This window comes from Phyllobates terribilis, unplaced genomic scaffold, assembly GCF_046119375.1.
Source record: "Phyllobates terribilis strain yellow unplaced genomic scaffold, ASM4611937v1 Scaffold_4__5_contigs__length_816908805, whole genome shotgun sequence".
Classification (NCBI taxonomy): Eukaryota; Metazoa; Chordata; class Amphibia; order Anura; family Dendrobatidae; genus Phyllobates; species Phyllobates terribilis.
Window position 1 is genome coordinate 674,243,469 of NW_027362764.1, and position 18,170 is coordinate 674,261,638.

At 59.1% G+C, this 18,170-nt stretch overlaps 1 pseudogene; it reads left to right on the forward strand.

The window, feature by feature from the left end:
* The first annotated feature begins 254 nt into the window (after window positions 1-254).
* Window positions 255-374, forward strand: LOC141268903 (5S ribosomal RNA; annotated as a pseudogene).
* Window positions 375-18,170: the final 17,796 nt, after the last annotated feature.

Sequence of the window (18,170 nt, forward strand, 5' to 3'; positions counted from 1 at the left end):
CCGGTCACTTACCGTGACCATCTGCCCGTTCACCCAGAGACTGCCCCGGTCACTTGCCGTGACCTCCAGCCCGTTCACTCAGAGACTGTCCCGGTCACCTGCTGTGACCTCCGGCCCGTCTTCCCTGGTCGCCACCCGCTCGCTTACAAGGACTGCCCCCTTGTATAGTGGCTCAGAGGTTCCGCCTCCCAGACCCGTTACACTCGCCACCAAGTGATCCTGAGAAAGGCTGGCCGGGCGATGGATCGAGCAGCGTTTACTGGCCATACCACCTTGGATAAGCCCGATCTCGTCTGATCTTGGAAGCAAAGCAGGGCTGGGCTCAGACAGTACTTGGATGGGAGACCTCCTGGGAACACCGGGTGCTGTAGACCATTTTCATGACGTTTTGCCCTACTGCCCAGCTCGGCTAGCATGGAACGGCGCCTTGCCGGACACCGACCTTAAGTAACTTAGATGATGGAAGCCCCAAGGCCTCTGAGCCAGTTGGCAGCTAAGTACGCTACCCCGCCGCCTTCACGCAGGCCTGACACCGAGCTCCTTGCCACGGCTAGGAGTGCTTATTGACTCCGCAGCTCGCCGTGTGGAAATGATGGCGTTAAAAGCACCCGGGGCCGTGAAGGGGCCAGGCTTTCAGCAGGTGCCCAGGGAAGGTTTTGGATGCCGGCCGCCTAGCGAGGGCCAGCAGAAGTAACATGTTTCTCTGCAAAGAAGCTTGTGTAACCAAGCCAGACGGCTGACAAAGAGCTAACCTCAGTGCAAGGAAGGTTATCTTATCCTCTCTTGCTGACAACTTTATCTTCCAAAAGGTAGGGGAGAAAACAAGGGGATCTGCTACTTTGGATCTAATCCTTATAAACAGGGAGGAAATGGTTGAGGAGGTAAAGGTGGCTGGGACCCTAGGAGGCAGCGATCATGCTATTATAGAATTTTGGATAACTAGGTGGAGGAAGACATGTGAAGACTCAAACTTCAAGGTTAGATTTTAGAAAGGCAGATTTTAAGAGACTCAGAAAGATAATAGGAAGGATCCAATGTCTGGATGTCCTTAAGGACAAAAATGTCCAGGAAGGATGGGAAATTTTTAAAAATGAGATTCTCAAAGCACAATCGTTAACAATCCCGAAAAGTAGGAAGAATGGGAAGCATTTAAGGAAACCAGGATGGATGAACACAGAACTTAAACACATGCTAAAAAGAAAGAAAGAAATGTTTATTAAATGGAAAGAGGGAGGCTGTAACATACCTGGCGGCGTCCTTGCATAGTGGTCCATCTCCCACTGTGCAAGAGCGCGCACTTGATCTCCTGTCCAGAATGTCTCTCTGGCTTCCCTCCATGCTTTCTGTTTGTGTCTGTTTCTGCTGCTTAAGGGCGGTGCCCGATCACTTCCTGCTTTTTGTACCTGCTGTGGGTCACACCCCTTGTGCGTCCTCAGCCTATTGATGTCTGTCAACTGGTATATAACCCAGCTGCGGCAATCAACCCCTGCCTGAGCATAGTGTTTCATTCAGTGTGTGCTTGCACTCTGAAGGTGCCAGGTCCCGTTCTTTGTCTCCTGCCTTGCGGTATCAGTTCCCGTGTCTGAACTGAGTCCTGTCTATGTCTCCTGCCTTGCGGTATCAGTTCCCGTGTCTGAACTGAGTCCTGTCTTTGTCTCCTGCCTTGCGGTATCAGTTCCCGTGTCTGAACTGAGTCCTGTCTATGTCTCCTGCCTTGTGGTATCAGTTCCCGTGTCTGTACTGTGTCCTATCTGTGTACCTTAACCTGCAGTCTGTACTCGTTCCTTGCCTCTTCATTCCGCCTTCCTGGAGGCTGTATTTCCAGGCCAGTCTGAACACTCTCCTTGCCTGTTCGTCCTGCCTCTCTGGGGGCCGTATTCCCAGACCTGCTCCTGTATCCCGCTGCAGTGTCGGTCTCTTCCGTACACTCAGTTCCAGTCTGAACTCTCTCCTATCTTTTACCTGTTTTTTCTCTATGTCCGTTCCATTCCTTTTTCTGCAGAGTCTGAACTCGTACCTAACTCCTGCTCGTTGTCACTGTACTTCCGTTTGTGAATTTGTGGTCCACTCGCTACTTCTCTGCAAGTACCCTGTGGGTATCTGGTTCTGCCTTTCCCTTCTAGTCTGTTCCGTGTGAACAGAGCCCTGTTCCCACCGCGTCTGCGGTTTTCGCTTTGCTCAGCTCTGTCCGCCGCGTCTGCGGTTTTCTCTTTGCTCAGCTCTGTCCGCCGCGTCTGCGGTTTTCGCTTTGCTCAGCTCTGTCCGCCGCGTCTGCGGTTTTCGCTTTGCTCAGCTCTGTCCGCCGCGTCTGCGGTTTTCGCTTTGCTCAGCTCTGTCCGCCGCGTCTGCGGTTTTCGCTTTGCTCAGCTCTGTCCGCCGCGTCTGCGGTTTTCGCTTTGCTCAGCTCTGTCCGCCGCGTCTGCGGTTTTCGCTTTGCTCAGCTCTGCCCGCCGCGTCTGCGGTTTTCGCTTTGCTCTGCTCTGTCCGCCGCGTCTGCGGTTTTCGCTTTGCTCTGCTCTGTCCGCCCCGCGTCTGCGGTTTTCGCATTGCTCAGCTCTGTCCGCCGCGTCTGCGGTTTTCGCTTTGCTCAGCTCTGTCCGCCGCGTCTGCGCTTTTCGCTTTGCTCAGCTCTGTCCGCCGCGTCTGCGGTTTTCGCTTTGCTCAGCTCTGTCCGCCGCGTCTGCGGTTTTTGCTTTGCTCAGCTCTGTCCGCCGCATCTGCGGTTTTCGCTTTGCTCAGCTCTGTCTACCGCATCTGCGGTTTCGAATTTGTCTCCCAGTCTGTACTGGACCCTACCCAGCCTGTGCTCTAGTCTGCCTGTTCCTGTATTCCCCGGTGTGGGTCAACAGCCGTGTCCGGAGTCTGACCTGGAGTAGACCCTGGTTCCTCTGCTCGGTTCCTCCCTGGTGCACTGGCGTCGTATGCCTTCGTGCGACCTTGGTCGGATCGGGCAGATACTTAGTTACGCCCCTCCAGGCACTCTCCGGTTCATGGCACAGTGGAATCACTACATAAACACGCACACGCCAGTCAGTCCGGGCGTGTGCATTACAGCATGCTCAGGCCATGGTTCCCGTTGAGCCCCACTGCCTTCGCTCTCTGAGAAGTTTTCCAGCAAATACATGCATTAAAATAAATAATTTTTTTTTTTTTTTTTCCCTTTAGCTGAGTTCCAGGCGATTTACGCACCCGTCCAGATGGATCTATCTGCTCTCGTTCCTGCGGATCCGCTACGTTATTATGGGGATCCAAGACAAAGTCGTGCATTTGTGGAGCAATGCATGCTACACTTCAAGTTCTACCCGCTATGTTTTCCCACCGATTGGGTTAAGGTGGCATTCATTATGTCTTACCTGGCGGGTGATGCCTTGGAATGGATAAACCCCCTATATGAAACACAGGATCCGATCCTCCTGGACCTAATGGCCTTCCTGGTGGCCTTTCTAATGGTCTTCGATGATCCTAACCCGGAGGCTCCTGCTGAAGCTTCACTTCCCAATATCCCGGAGCAGCCCCAATGGGTAATGTGTGTGGGTAGCGCAATAGTCCTCCAGCCCAATGAGACTACTGCCCACCCAGAATCCTCACAGGGTGACTACGCTTTCCGGAATACTTCTCCCAACCTCAAGAGGCAGTCCAGACGTGCTAGACGTAGAGGCAAGCCGTCACGCCAGGGTCTGTCCTCCCTGAGACCTCCTGACCCCAACCTTGAAGTCCCTACTGAAGCTTCATCTCCCTGTATCCCGGAGAAGCCTCAACGGGTAATGTGCGTGGGTAGTGCACCAGTTCTCCTGCCCGAAGAGACTTCTGCCCATCCAGACTCCACACAGGAGAACTTCCTGCACCCGGCATCAGATGCTTCACCCACTTTAACCGGTGTGCATGTCCAAGGATGCTCCAAAGCTGTGGTTACCTCAGAGTCTGTGCACCTCTACTACCTGGCGGAGGATCCCCTGTTGCCTCCTGAATCCTCCGGGATACCACTCAATGACAAATGGAGAGAGACTTCTCTACACCCGGTACTCGATACTTTGTCCGCTTCGTCCTGTGAGCCTGACAATGGGTACCCCAAAGTGGTAGTTACCTCCGAGTCTCTACACCCCTCTGACCAGGCGGAGGACCTCCAGTTGTCTCCAGAACCCTTCGGGGTGCTACCTGGTAGCGAAAGGACAGAGACTCTCCTATACTCTGTACCTGATACCTCGCTCGCTTCGTCCAGTGAGTCCAACCTAGTGTACTCCGAAGCAGAGGTTACTCCCGAGTCTCTACACCCCTCCGACCAGACGGAGGACCTCCAGTTGTCTCCAGAACCCTTCGGGGTGCCACCTGGTGGTGAATGGATAGAGACTTTCCTATATCCTGAATCTGATACCTCGCTTGCTTCGTCCAGTGAGTCCGACCTAGTGTACTCTGAAGCAGAGGTTACCCATGAGATTCTACACCCCTCTGACCAGGCGGGGGACCTCCAGTTGTCTCCAGAACCCTTCGGGGTGCTACCTGGTAGCGAAAGGACAGAGACTCTTCTATACTCTGCACCTGATACCTCGCTCTCTTCGTCCAGTGAGTCCAACCTAGTGTACTCCGAAGCAGAGGTTACTCCCGAGTCTCTACACCCCTCCGACCAGGCGGAGGACCTCCAGTTGTCTCCAGAACCCTTCGGGGTGCCACCTGGTGGTGAATGGACAGAGATTTTCCTATATCCTGGATCTGATACCTCGCTTGCTTCATCCAGTGAGTCCGACCTAGTGTACTCCGTAGGAGAGGTTACCCATGAGTCTCTACACCCCTCTGATCAGGCGGAGGACCGCCAGTTGTCTCCAGAAACCTTCGGGGTGCCACCTGGTGGTAAACGGACAGAGACTTTCCTATACTCGGTACCCGATACCTCGCCTGCTTCGTCCAGTGAGTCCGACCTAGTGTACTCTGAAGCAGATGTTTTCTCTGAGCCTCTGCACTCTTCTGACCCGGCGGAGGACCTCCAGTTGTTTCCTGAATCCTCCGGGGTACCACCAGATAACAAAGAGACAGTGACTTTTCCTCATCCTGTACCTGATAACCCGTCTATTTCTTCCTGTGAGCTTGACAAGATGTACCTCGAAGCAGAGATTACCCCCAAGTCTCTGTCCCCCTCCAACCCGGTGGAGGACTTCCAGTTGTCTCCTGTACCCTCTGGGATGCCACCTGAAAGTATGTGGAGTGAGACTTCCTTGTGTGCTGTTCCTGGTACTCCACCCATTTCGTCTGTTGCTAAGGGTGGCTGGATGGGAGGTAGCATCCTAGCTTCCCAGAGGAGACCAGTTTTTCCGGTGGACAGTGGAAGTGATCTCTTCGAAGTGAAGAATTGGCCCTCAAATTCCCTGCGGAAGATTCTGGCAGGCCTGAAGAAGAGGGGGCGTAAGGGGTGGGGTACTGTAACATACCTGGCGGCGTCCTTGCATAGTGGTCCATCTCCCACTGTGCAAGAGCGCGCACTTGATCTCCTGTCCAGAATGTCTCTCTGGCTTCCCTCCATGCTGTCTGTTTGTGTCTGTTTATGCTGCTTAAGGGCGGCGCCCGATCACTTCCTGCTTTTTGTACCTGCTGTGGGTCACACCCCTTGTGCGTCCTCAGCCTATTGATGTCTGTCAACTGGTATATAACCCAGCTGCGGCAATCAACCCCTGCCTGAGCATAGTGTTTCATTCAGTGTGTGCTTGCACTCTGAAGGTGCCAGGTCCCGTTCTTTGTCTCCTGCCTTGCGGTATCAGTTCCCGTGTCTGAACTGAGTCCTGTCTATGTCTCCTGCCTTGCGGTATCAGTTCCCGTGTCTGAACTGAGTCCTGTCTTTGTCTCCTGCCTTGCGGTATCAGTTCCCGTGTCTGAACTGAGTCCTGTCTATGTCTCCTGCCTTGCAGTATCAGTTCCCGTGTCTGTACTGTGTCCTATCTGTGTACCTTAACCTGCAGTCTGTACTCGTTCCTTGCCTGTTCGTTCCGTCTTCCTGGAGGCTGTATTTCCAGGCCAGTCTGAACACGCTCCTTGCCTGTTCGTCCTGCCTCTCTGGGGGCCGTATTCCCAGACCCGCTCCTGTATCCCGCTGCAGTGTCGGTCTCCTCCGTACACTCAGTTCCAGTCTGAACTCTCTCCTATCTTTTACCTGTTTTTTCTCTATGTCCGTTCCATTCCTTTTTCTGCAGAGTCTGAACGCGTACCTAACTCCTGCTCATTGTCACTGTACTTCCGTTTGTGAGTTTGTGGTCCACTCGCTACTTCTCTGCAAGTACCCTGTGGGTATCTGGTTCTGCCTTTCCCTTCTAGTCTGTTCCGTGTGAACAGAGCCCTGTTCCCACCACGTCTGCGGTTTTTGCTTTGCTCAGCTCTGTCCGCCGCGTCTGCGGTTTTCGCTTTGCTCAGCTCTGTCCGCCGCGTCTGCGGTTTTCGCTTTGCTCAGCTCTGTCCGCCGCGTCTGCGGTTTTCGCTTTGCTCAGCTCTGTCCGCCGCGTCTGCGGTTTTCGCTTTGCTCTGCTCTGTCCGCCGCGTCCGCGGTTTTCGCTTTGCTCTGCTCTGTCCGCCCCGCGTCTGCGGTTTTCGCTTTGCTCAGCTCTGTCCGCCGCGTCTGCGGTTTTCGCTTTGCTCAGCTCTGTCCGCCGCGTCTGCGGTTTTCGCTTTGCTCAGCTCTGTCCGCCGCGTCTGCGGTTTTCGCTTTTCTCACCTCTGTCCGCCGCGTCTGCGGTTTTCGCTTTGCTCAGCTCTGTCCGCCGCGTCTGCAGTTTTCGCTTTGCTCAGCTCTGTCCGCCGCGTCTGCGGTTTTCGCTTTGCTCAGCTCTGTCCGCCGCGTCTGCGGATTTCGCTTTGCTCAGCTCTGTCCGCCGCGTCTGCGGTTTTCGCTTTGCTCAGCTCTGTCCGCCGCGTCAGCGGTTTTCGCTTTGCTCCGCTCTGTCCGCCGCGTCTCCGGTTTTCGCTTTGTTCAGCTCTGTCCGCCGCGTCTGCGGTTTTCGCTTTGCTCTGCTCTGTCCGCCGCGTCTGCGGTTTTCGCTTTGCTCTGCTCTGTCCGCCCCGCGTCTGCGGTTTTCGCTTTGCTCTGCTTTGACCGCCCCGCGTCTGCGGTTTTCGCTTTGCTCAGCTCTGTCCGCCGCGTCTGCGGTTTTCGCATTGCTCAGCTCTGTCCGCCGCATCTGCGGTTTTCGCTTTGCTCAGCTCTGTCCGCCGCGTCTGCGGTTTTCTCTTTGCTCTGCTCTGTCCGCCGCGTCTGCGGTTTTAGCTTTGCTCTGCTCTGTCCGCCCCGCGTCTGCGGTTTTCGCTTTGCTCAGCTCTGTCCGCCGCATCTGCGGTTTTCGCTTTTCTCACCTCTGTCCGCCGCGTCTGCGGTTTTCGCTTTGCTCAGCTCTGTCCGCCGCGTCTGCGGTTTTCGCTTTGCTCAGCTCTGTCCGCCGCATCTCCGGTTTTCGCTTTGCTCAGCTCTGTCCGCCACGTCTGCGGTTTTCGCTTTGCTCAGCTCTGTCCGCCGCGTCTGCAGTTTTCGCTTTGCTCCGCTCTGTCCGCCGCGTCTGCGGTTTTCGCTTTGCTCAGCTCTGTCCGCCGCGTCTGCGGTTTTCGCTTTGCTCAGCTCTGTCCGCCGCGTCTGCGGTTTTCGCTTTGCTCAGCTCTGTCCGCCGCGTCTGCGGTTTTCGCTTTGCTCCGCTCTGTCCGCCGCGTCTCCGGTTTTCGCTTTGCTCAGCTCTGTCCGCCGCGTCTGCGGTTTTCGCTTTGCTCTGCTCTGTCCGCCGCGTCTGCGGTTTTCGCTTTGCTCTGCTCTGTCCGCCCCGCATCTGCGGTTTTCGCTTTGCTCTGCTCTGTCCGCCCCGCGTCTGCGGTTTTCGCTTTGCTCAGCTCTGTCCGCCGCGTCTGCGGTTTTCGCTTTGCTCAGCTCTGTCCGCCGCGTCTGCGGTTTTCTCTTTGCTCTGCTCTGTCCGCCGCGTCTGCGGTTTTAGCTTTGCTCTGCTCTGTCCGCCCCGCGTCTGCGGTTTTCGCTTTGCTCAGCTCTGTCCTCCGCGTCTGCGGTTTTCGCTTTTCTCACCTCTGTCCGCCGCGTCTGCGGTTTTCGCTTTGCTCAGCTCTGTCCGCCGCGTCTGCGGTTTTCGCTTTGCTCAGCTCTGTCCGCCGCGTCTGCGGTTTTCGCTTTGCTCAGCTCTGTCCGCCGCGTCTCCGGTTTTCGCTTTGCTCAGCTCTGTCCGCCACGTCTGCGGTTTTCGCTTTGCTCAGCTCTGTCCGCCGCGTCTGCAGTTTTCGCTTTGCTCCGCTCTGTCCGCCGCGTCTGCGGTTTTCGCTTTGCTCTGCTCTGTCCGCCGCGTCTGCGGTTTTCGCTTTGCTCAGCTCTGTCCGCCGCGTCTGCGGTTTTCGCTTTGCTCAGCTCTGTCCGCCGCGTCTGCGGTTTTCGCTTTGCTCAGCTCTGTCCGCCGCGTCTGCGGTTTTCGCTTTGCTCAGCTCTGTCCGCCGCGTCTGCGGTTTTCGCTTTGCTCTGCTCTGTGCGCCGCGTCCGCGGTTTTCGCTTTGCTCTGCTCTGTCCGCCCCGCGTCTGCGGTTTTCGCTTTGCTCAGCTCTGTCCGCCGCGTCTGCGGTTTTCGCTTTGCTCAGCTCTGTCCGCCGCGTCTGCGGTTTTCGCTTTGCTCAGCTCTGTCCGCCGCGTCTGCGGTTTTCGCTTTTCTCACCTCTGTCCGCCGCGTCTGCGGTTTTCGCTTTGCTCAGCTCTGTCCGCCGCGTCTGCAGTTTTCGCTTTGCTCAGCTCTGTCCGCCGCGTCTGCGGTTTTCGCTTTGCTCAGCTCTGTCCGCCGCGTCTGCGGATTTCGCTTTGCTCAGCTCTGTCCGCCGCGTCTGCTGTTTTCGCTTTGCTCAGCTCTGTCCGCCGCGTCTGCGGTTTTCGCTTTGCTCCGCTCTGTCCGCCGCGTCTCCGGTTTTCGCTTTGCTCAGCTCTGTCCGCCGCGTCTGCGGTTTTCGCTTTGCTCTGCTCTGTCCGCCGCGTCTGCGGTTTTCGCTTTGCTCTGCTCTGTCCGCCCCGCGTCTGCGGTTTTCGCTTTGCTGTGCTCTGTCCGCCCCGCGTCTGCGGTTTTCGCTTTGCTCAGCTCTGTCCGCCGCGTCTGCGGTTTTCGCATTGCTCAGCTCTGTCCGCCGCATCTGCGGTTTTCGCTTTGCTCAGCTCTGTCCGCCGCGTCTGCGGTTTTCTCTTTGCTCTGCTCTGTCCGCCGCGTCTGCGGTTTTAGCTTTGCTCTGCTCTGTCCGCCCCGCGTCTGCGGTTTTCGCTTTGCTCAGCTCTGTCCGCCGCGTCTGCGGTTTTCGCTTTTCTCACCTCTGTCCGCCGCGTCTGCGGTTTTCGCTTTGCTCAGCTCTGTCCGCCGCGTCTGCGGTTTTCGCTTTGCTCAGCTCTGTCCGCCGCGTCTGCGGTTTTCGCTTTGCTCAGCTCTGTCCGCCGCGTCTCCGGTTTTCGCTTTGCTCAGCTCTGTCCGCCACGTCTGCGGTTTTCGCTTTGCTCAGCTCTGTCCGCCGCGTCTGCAGTTTTCGCTTTGCTCCGCTCTGTCCGCCGCGTCTGCGGTTTTCGCTTTGCTCAGCTCTGTCCGCCGCGTCTGCGGTTTTCGCTTTGCTCAGCTCTGTCCGCCGCGTCTGCGGTTTTCGCTTTGCTCAGCTCTGTCCGCCGCGTCTGCGGTTTTCGCTTTGCTCAGCTCTGTCCGCCGCGTCCGCGGTTTTCGCTTTGCTCTGCTCTGTCCGCCGCGTCCGCGGTTTTCGCTTTGCTCTGCTCTGTCCGCCACGTCTGCGGTTTTAGCTTTGCTCAGCTCTGTCCGCCGCGTCTGCGGTTTTCGCTTTGCTCAGCTCTGTCCGCCGCGTCTGCGGTTTTCGCTTTGCTCAGCTCTGTCCGCCGCGTCTGCGGTTTTCGCTTTGCTCAGCTCTGTCCGCCGCGTCCGCGGTTTTCGCTTTGCTCTGCTCTGTCCGCCGCGTCCGCGGTTTTCGCTTTGCTCAGCTCTGTCCGCCGCGTCCGCGGTTTTCGCTTTGCTCTGCTCTGTCCGCCGCGTCCGCGGTTTTCGCTTTGCTCTGCTCTGTCCGCCCCGCGTCTGCGGTTTTCGCTTTGCTCAGCTCTGTCCGCCGCGTCTGCGGTTTTCGCTTTGCTCAGATCTGTCCGCCGCGTCTGCGGTTTTCGCTTTGCTCAGCTCTGTCCGCCGCGTCTGCGGTTTTTGCTTTTCTCACCTCTGTCCGCCGCGTCTGCGGTTTTCGCTTTGCTCAGCTCTGTCCGCCGCGTCTGCAGTTTTCGCTTTGCTCAGCTCTGTCTGCCGCGTCTGCGGTTTTCGCTTTGCTCAGCTCTGTCCGCCGCGTCTGCGGTTTTCGCTTTGCTCAGCTCTGTCCGCCGCGTCTGCGGTTTTCGCTTTGCTCAGCTCTGTCCGCCGCGTCTGCGGTTTTCGCTTTGCTCCGCTCTGTCCGCCGCGTCTGCGGTTTTCGCTTTGCTCAGCTCTGTCCGCCGCGTCCGCGGTTTTCGCTTTGCTCTGCTCTGTCCGCCGCGTCCGCGGTTTTCGCTTTGCTCTGCTCTGTCCGCCCCGCGTCTGCGGTTTTCGCTTTGCTCAGCTCTGTCCGCCGCGTCTGCGGTTTTCGCTTTGCTCAGATCTGTCCGCCGCGTCTGCGGTTTTCGCTTTGCTCAGCTCTGTCCGCCGCGTCTGCGGTTTTTGCTTTTCTCACCTCTGTCCGCCGCGTCTGCGGTTTTCGCTTTGCTCAGCTCTGTCCGCCGCGTCTGCGGTTTTCGCTTTGCTCAGCTCTGTCTGCCGCGTCTGCGGTTTTCGCTTTGCTCAGCTCTGTCCGCCGCGTCTGCGGTTTTCGCTTTGCTCAGCTCTGTCCGCCGCGTCTGCGGTTTTCGCTTTGCTCAGCTCTGTCCGCCGCGTCTGCGGTTTTCGCTTTGCTCCGCTCTGTCCGCCGCGTCTGCGGTTTTCGCTTTGCTCAGCTCTGTCCGCCGCGTCTGCGGTTTTCGCTTTGCTCTGCTCTGTCCGCCGCGTCTGCGGTTATCGCTTTGCTCAGCTCTGTCCGCCGCGTCTGCGGTTTTCGCTTTGCTCAGCTCTGTCCGCCGCGTCTGCGGTTTTCGCTTTGCTCAGCTCTGTCCGCCGCGTCTGCGGTTTTCGCTTTGCTCAGCTCTGTCCGCCGCGTCTGCGGTTTTCGCTTTGCTCAGCTCTGTCCGCCGTGTCTGCGGCTTTCGCTTTGCTCAGCTCTGTCCGCCGCGTCTGCGGTTTTCGCTTTGCTCAGCTCTGTCCGCCGCGTCTGCGGTTTTCGCTTTGCTCAGCTCTGTCCGCCGCGTCTGCGGTTTTCGCTTTGCTCTGCTCTGTCCGCCGCGTCTGCGGTTTTCGCTTTGCTCCGCTCTGTCCGCCGCGTCTGCGGTTTTCGCTTTGCTCAGCTCCGTCCGCCGCGTCCGCGGTTTTCGCTTTGCTCTGCTCTGTCCGCCGCGTCCGCGGTTTTCGCTTTGCTCAGCTCTGTCCGCCGCGTCTGCGGTTTTCGCTTTGCTCAGCTCTGTCCGCCGCGTCTGCGATTTTCGCTTTGCTCAACTCTGTCCGCCGCGTCTCCGGTTTTCGCTTTGCTCAGCTCTGTCCGCCGCGTCTGCGGTTTTCGCTTTGCTCTGCTCTGTCCGCCGCGTCTGCGGTTTTCGCTTTGCTCTGCTCTGTCCGCCCCGCGTCTGCGGTTTTCGCTTTGCTGTGCTCTGTCCGCCCCGCGTCTGCGGTTTTCGCTTTGCTCAGCTCTGTCCGCCGCGTCTGCGGTTTTCGCATTGCTCAGCTCTGTCCGCCGCATCTGCGGTTTTCGCTTTGCTCAGCTCTGTCCGCCGCGTCTGCGGTTTTCTCTTTGCTCTGCTCTGTCCGCCGCGTCTGCGGTTTTAGCTTTGCTCTGCTCTGTCCGCCCCGCGTCTGCGGTTTTCGCTTTGCTCAGCTCTGTCCGCCGCGTCTGCGGTTTTCGCTTTTCTCACCTCTGTCCGCCGCGTCTGCGGTTTTCGCTTTGCTCAGCTCGGTCCGCCGCGTCTGCGGTTTTCGCTTTGCTCAGCTCTGTCCGCCGCGTCTGCGGTTTTCGCTTTGCTCAGCTCTGTCCGCCGCGTCTCCGGTTTTCGCTTTGCTCAGCTCTGTCCGCCTCGTCTGCGGTTTTCGCTTTGCTCAGCTCTGTCCGCCGCGTCTGCAGTTTTCGCTTTGCTCCGCTCTGTCCGCCGCGTCTGCGGTTTTCGCTTTGCTCAGCTCTGTCCGCCGCGTCTGCGGTTTTCGCTTTGCTCAGCTCTGTCCGCCGCGTCTGCGGTTTTCGCTTTGCTCAGCTCTGTCCGCCGCGTCTGCGGTTTTCGCTTTGCTCAGCTCTGTCCGCCGCGTCCGCGGTTTTCGCTTTGCTCAGCTCTGTCTGCCGCGTCCGCGGTTTTCGCTTTGCTCTGCTCTGTCCGCCGCGTCCGCGGTTTTCGCTTTGCTCAGCTCTGTCCGCCGCGTCCGCGGTTTTCGCTTTGCTCTGCTCTGTCCGCCGCGTCCGCGGTTTTCGCTTTGCTCTGCTCTGTCCGCCCCGCGTCTGCGGTTTTCGCTTTGCTCAGCTCTGTCCGCCGCGTCTGCGGTTTTCGCTTTGCTCAGATCTGTCCGCCGCGTCTGCGGTTTTCGCTTTGCTCAGCTCTGTCCGCCGCGTCTGCGGTTTTTGCTTTTCTCACCTCTGTCCGCCGCGTCTGCGGTTTTCGCTTTGCTCAGCTCTGTCCGCCGCGTCTGCGGTTTTCGCTTTGCTCAGCTCTGTCTGCCGCGTCTGCGGTTTTCGCTTTGCTCAGCTCTGTCCGCCGCGTCTGCGGTTTTCGCTTTGCTCAGCTCTGTCCGCCGCGTCTGCGGTTTTCGCTTTGCTCAGCTCTGTCCGCCGCGTCTGCGGTTTTCGCTTTGCTCCGCTCTGTCCGCCGCGTCTGCGGTTTTCGCTTTGCTCAGCTCTGTCCGCCGCGTCCGCGGTTTTCGCTTTGCTCTGCTCTGTCCGCCGCGTCCGCGGTTTTCGCTTTGCTCTGCTCTGTCCGCCCCGCGTCTGCGGTTTTCGCTTTGCTCAGCTCTGTCCGCCGCGTCTGCGGTTTTTGCTTTGCTCAGATCTGTCCGCCGCGTCTGCGGTTTTCGCTTTGCTCAGCTCTGTCCGCCGCGTCTGCGGTTTTTGCTTTTCTCACCTCTGTCCGCCGCGTCTGCGGTTTTCGCTTTGCTCAGCTCTGTCCGCCGCGTCTGCAGTTTTCGCTTTGCTCAGCTCTGTCTGCCGCGTCTGCGGTTTTCGCTTTGCTCAGCTCTGTCCGCCGCGTCTGCGGTTTTCGCTTTGCTCAGCTCTGTCCGCCGCGTCTGCGGTTTTCGCTTTGCTCAGCTCTGTCCGCCGCGTCTGCGGTTTTCGCTTTGCTCCGCTCTGTCCGCCGCGTCTGCGGTTTTCGCTTTGCTCAGCTCTGTCCGCCGCGTCTGCGGTTTTCGCTTTGCTCTGCTCTGTCCGCCGCGTCTGCGGTTATCGCTTTGCTCAGCTCTGTCCGCCGCGTCTGCGGTTTTCGCTTTGCTCAGCTCTGTCCGCCGCGTCTGCGGTTTTCGCTTTGCTCAGCTCTGTCCGCCGCGTCTGCGGTTTTCGCTTTGCTCAGCTCTGTCCGCCGCGTCTGCGGTTTTCGCTTTGCTCAGCTCTGTCCGCCGTGTCTGCGGCTTTCGCTTTGCTCAGCTCTGTCCGCCGCGTCTGCGGTTTTCGCTTTGCTCAGCTCTGTCCGCCGCGTCTGCGGTTTTCGCTTTGCTCAGCTCTGTCCGCCGCGTCTGCGGTTTTCGCTTTGCTCTGCTCTGTCCGCCGCGTCTGCGGTTTTCGCTTTGCTCAGCTCTGCCCGCCGCGTCTGCGGTTTTCGCTTTGCTCAGCTCTGTCCGCCGCGTCTGCGGTTTTCGCATTGCTCAGCTCTGTCCGCCGCATCTGCGGTTTTCGCTTTGCTCAGCTCTGTCCGCCGCGTCTGCGGTTTTCGCTTTGCTCTGCTCTGTCCGCCGCGTCTGCGGTTTTCGCTTTGCTCTGCTCTGTCCGCCCCGCGTCTGCGGTTTTCGCTTTGCTGTGCTCTGTCCGCCCCGCGTCAGCGGTTTTCGCTTTGCTCAGCTCTGTCCGCCGCGTCTGCGGTTTTCGCATTGCTCAGCTCTGTCCGCCGCATCTGCGGTTTTCGCTTTGCTCAGCTCTGTCCGCCGCGTCTGCGGTTTTCTCTTTGCTCTGCTCTGTCCGCCGCGTCTGCGGTTTTAGCTTTGCTCTGCTCTGTCCGCCCCGCGTCTGCGGTTTTCGCTTTGCTCAGCTCTGTCCGCCGCGTCTGCGGTTTTCGCTTTTCTCACCTCTGTCCGCCGCGTCTGCGGTTTTCGCTTTGCTCAGCTCTGTCCGCCGCGTCTGCGGTTTTCGCTTTGCTCAGCTCTGTCCGCCGCGTCTGCGGTTTTCGCTTTGCTCAGCTCTGTCCGCCGCGTCTCCGGTTTTCGCTTTGCTCAGCTCTGTCCGCCACGTCTGCGGTTTTCGCTTTGCTCAGCTCTGTCCGCCGCGTCTGCAGTTTTCGCTTTGCTCCGCTCTGTCCGCCGCGTCTGCGGTTTTCGCTTTGCTCAGCTCTGTCCGCCGCGTCTGCGGTTTTCGCTTTGCTCAGCTCTGTCCGCCGCGTCTGCGGTTTTCGCTTTGCTCAGCTCTGTCCGCCGCGTCTGCGGTTTTCGCTTTGCTCAGCTCTGTCCGCCGCGTCCGCGGTTTTCGCTTTGCTCTGCTCTGTCCGCCGCGTCCGCGGTTTTCGCTTTGCTCTGCTCTGTCCGCCACGTCTGCGGTTTTAGCTTTGCTCAGCTCTGTCCGCCGCGTCTGCGGTTTTCGCTTTGCTCAGCTCTGTCCGCCGCGTCTGCGGTTTTCGCTTTGCTCAGCTCTGTCCGCCGCGTCTGCGGTTTTCGCTTTGCTCAGCTCTGTCCGCCGCGTCCGCGGTTTTCGCTTTGCTCTGCTCTGTCCGCCGCGTCCGCGGTTTTCGCTTTGCTCAGCTCTGTCCGCCGCGTCCGCGGTTTTCGCTTTGCTCTGCTCTGTCCGCCGCGTCCGCGGTTTTCGCTTTGCTCTGCTCTGTCCGCCCCGCGTCTGCGGTTTTCGCTTTGCTCAGCTCTGTCCGCCGCGTCTGCGGTTTTCGCTTTGCTCAGATCTGTCCGCCGCGTCTGCGGTTTTCGCTTTGCTCAGCTCTGTCCGCCGCGTCTGCGGTTTTTGCTTTTCTCACCTCTGTCCGCCGCGTCTGCGGTTTTCGCTTTGCTCAGCTCTGTCCGCCGCGTCTGCAGTTTTCGCTTTGCTCAGCTCTGTCTGCCGCGTCTGCGGTTTTCGCTTTGCTCAGCTCTGTCCGCCGCGTCTGCGGTTTTCGCTTTGCTCAGCTCTGTCCGCCGCGTCTGCGGTTTTCGCTTTGCTCAGCTCTGTCCGCCGCGTCTGCGGTTTTCGCTTTGCTCCGCTCTGTCCGCCGCGTCTGCGGTTTTCGCTTTGCTCAGCTCTGTCCGCCGCGTCCGCGGTTTTCGCTTTGCTCTGCTCTGTCCGCCGCGTCCGCGGTTTTCGCTTTGCTCTGCTCTGTCCGCCCCGCGTCTGCGGTTTTCGCTTTGCTCAGCTCTGTCCGCCGCGTCTGCGGTTTTCGCTTTGCTCAGATCTGTCCGCCGCGTCTGCGGTTTTCGCTTTGCTCAGCTCTGTCCGCCGCGTCTGCGGTTTTTGCTTTTCTCACCTCTGTCCGCCGCGTCTGCGGTTTTCGCTTTGCTCAGCTCTGTCCGCCGCGTCTGCGGTTTTCGCTTTGCTCAGCTCTGTCTGCCGCGTCTGCGGTTTTCGCTTTGCTCAGCTCTGTCCGCCGCGTCTGCGGTTTTCGCTTTGCTCAGCTCTGTCCGCCGCGTCTGCGGTTTTCGCTTTGCTCAGCTCTGTCCGCCGCGTCTGCGGTTTTCGCTTTGCTCCGCTCTGTCCGCCGCGTCTGCGGTTTTCGCTTTGCTCAGCTCTGTCCGCCGCGTCTGCGGTTTTCGCTTTGCTCTGCTCTGTCCGCCGCGTCTGCGGTTATCGCTTTGCTCAGCTCTGTCCGCCGCGTCTGCGGTTTTCGCTTTGCTCAGCTCTGTCCGCCGCGTCTGCGGTTTTCGCTTTGCTCAGCTCTGTCCGCCGCGTCTGCGGTTTTCGCTTTGCTCAGCTCTGTCCGCCGCGTCTGCGGTTTTCGCTTTGCTCAGCTCTGTCCGCCGTGTCTGCGGCTTTCGCTTTGCTCAGCTCTGTCCGCCGCGTCTGCGGTTTTCGCTTTGCTCAGCTCTGTCCGCCGCGTCTGCGGTTTTCGCTTTGCTCAGCTCTGTCCGCCGCGTCTGCGGTTTTCGCTTTGCTCTGCTCTGTCCGCCGCGTCTGCGGTTTTCGCTTTGCTCCGCTCTGTCCGCCGCGTCTGCGGTTTTCGCTTTGCTCAGCTCCGTCCGCCGCGTCCGCGGTTTTCGCTTTGCTCTGCTCTGTCCGCCGCGTCCGCGGTTTTCGCTTTGCTCAGCTCTGTCCGCCGCGTCTGCGGTTTTCGCTTTGCTCAGCTCTGTCCGCCGCGTCTGCGATTTTCGCTTTGCTCAACTCTGTCCGCCGCGTCTCCGGTTTTCGCTTTGCTCAGCTCTGTCCGCCGCGTCTGCGGTTTTCGCTTTGCTCTGCTCTGTCCGCCGCGTCTGCGGTTTTCGCTTTGCTCTGCTCTGTCCGCCCCGCGTCTGCGGTTTTCGCTTTGCTGTGCTCTGTCCGCCCCGCGTCTGCGGTTTTCGCTTTGCTCAGCTCTGTCCGCCGCGTCTGCGGTTTTCGCATTGCTCAGCTCTGTCCGCCGCATCTGCGGTTTTCGCTTTGCTCAGCTCTGTCCGCCGCGTCTGCGGTTTTCTCTTTGCTCTGCTCTGTCCGCCGCGTCTGCGGTTTTAGCTTTGCTCTGCTCTGTCCGCCCCGCGTCTGCGGTTTTCGCTTTGCTCAGCTCTGTCCGCCGCGTCTGCGGTTTTCGCTTTTCTCACCTCTGTCCGCCGCGTCTGCGGTTTTCGCTTTGCTCAGCTCGGTCCGCCGCGTCTGCGGTTTTCGCTTTGCTCAGCTCTGTCCGCCGCGTCTGCGGTTTTCGCTTTGCTCAGCTCTGTCCGCCGCGTCTCCGGTTTTCGCTTTGCTCAGCTCTGTCCGCCACGTCTGCGGTTTTCGCTTTGCTCAGCTCTGTCCGCCGCGTCTGCAGTTTTCGCTTTGCTCCGCTCTGTCCGCCGCGTCTGCGGTTTTCGCTTTGCTCAGCTCTGTCCGCCGCGTCTGCGGTTTTCGCTTTGCTCAGCTCTGTCCGCCGCGTCTGCGGTTTTCGCTTTGCTCAGCTCTGTCCGCCGCGTCTGCGGTTTTCGCTTTGCTCAGCTCTGTCCGCCGCGTCCGCGGTTTTCGCTTTGCTCAGCTCTGTCTGCCGCGTCCGCGGTTTTCGCTTTGCTCTGCTCTGTCCGCCGCGTCCGCGGTTTTCGCTTTGCTCAGCTCTGTCCGCCGCGTCCGCGGTTTTCGCTTTGCTCTGCTCTGTCCGCCGCGTCCGCGGTTTTCGCTTTGCTCTGCTCTGTCCGCCCCGCGTCTGCGGTTTTCGCTTTGCTCAGCTCTGTCCGCCGCGTCTGCGGTTTTCGCTTTGCTCAGATCTGTCCGCCGCGTCTGCGGTTTTCGCTTTGCTCAGCTCTGTCCGCCGCGTCTGCGGTTTTTGCTTTTCTCACCTCTGTCCGCCGCGTCTGCGGTTTTCGCTTTGCTCAGCTCTGTCCGCCGCGTCTGCAGTTTTCGCTTTGCTCAGCTCTGTCTGCCGCGTCTGCGGTTTTCGCTTTGCTCAGCTCTGTCCGCCGCGTCTGCGGTTTTCGCTTTGCTCAGCTCTGTCCGCCGCGTCTGCGGTTTTCGCTTTGCTCAGCTCTGTCCGCCGCGTCTGCGGTTTTCGCTTTGCTCCGCTCTGTCCGCCGCGTCTGCGGTTTTCGCTTTGCTCAGCTCTGTCCGCCGCGTCCGCGGTTTTCGCTTTGCTCTGCTCTGTCCGCCGCGTCCGCGGTTTTCGCTTTGCTCTGCTCTGTCCGCCCCGCGTCTGCGGTTTTCGCTTTGCTCAGCTCTGTCCGCCGCGTCTGCGGTTTTCGCTTTGCTCAGATCTGTCCGCCGCGTCTGCGGTTTTCGCTTTGCTCAGCTCTGTCCGCCGCGTCTGCGGTTTTTGCTTTTCTCACCTCTGTCCGCCGCGTCTGCGGTTTTCGCTTTGCTCAGCTCTGTCCGCCGCGTCTGCAGTTTTCGCT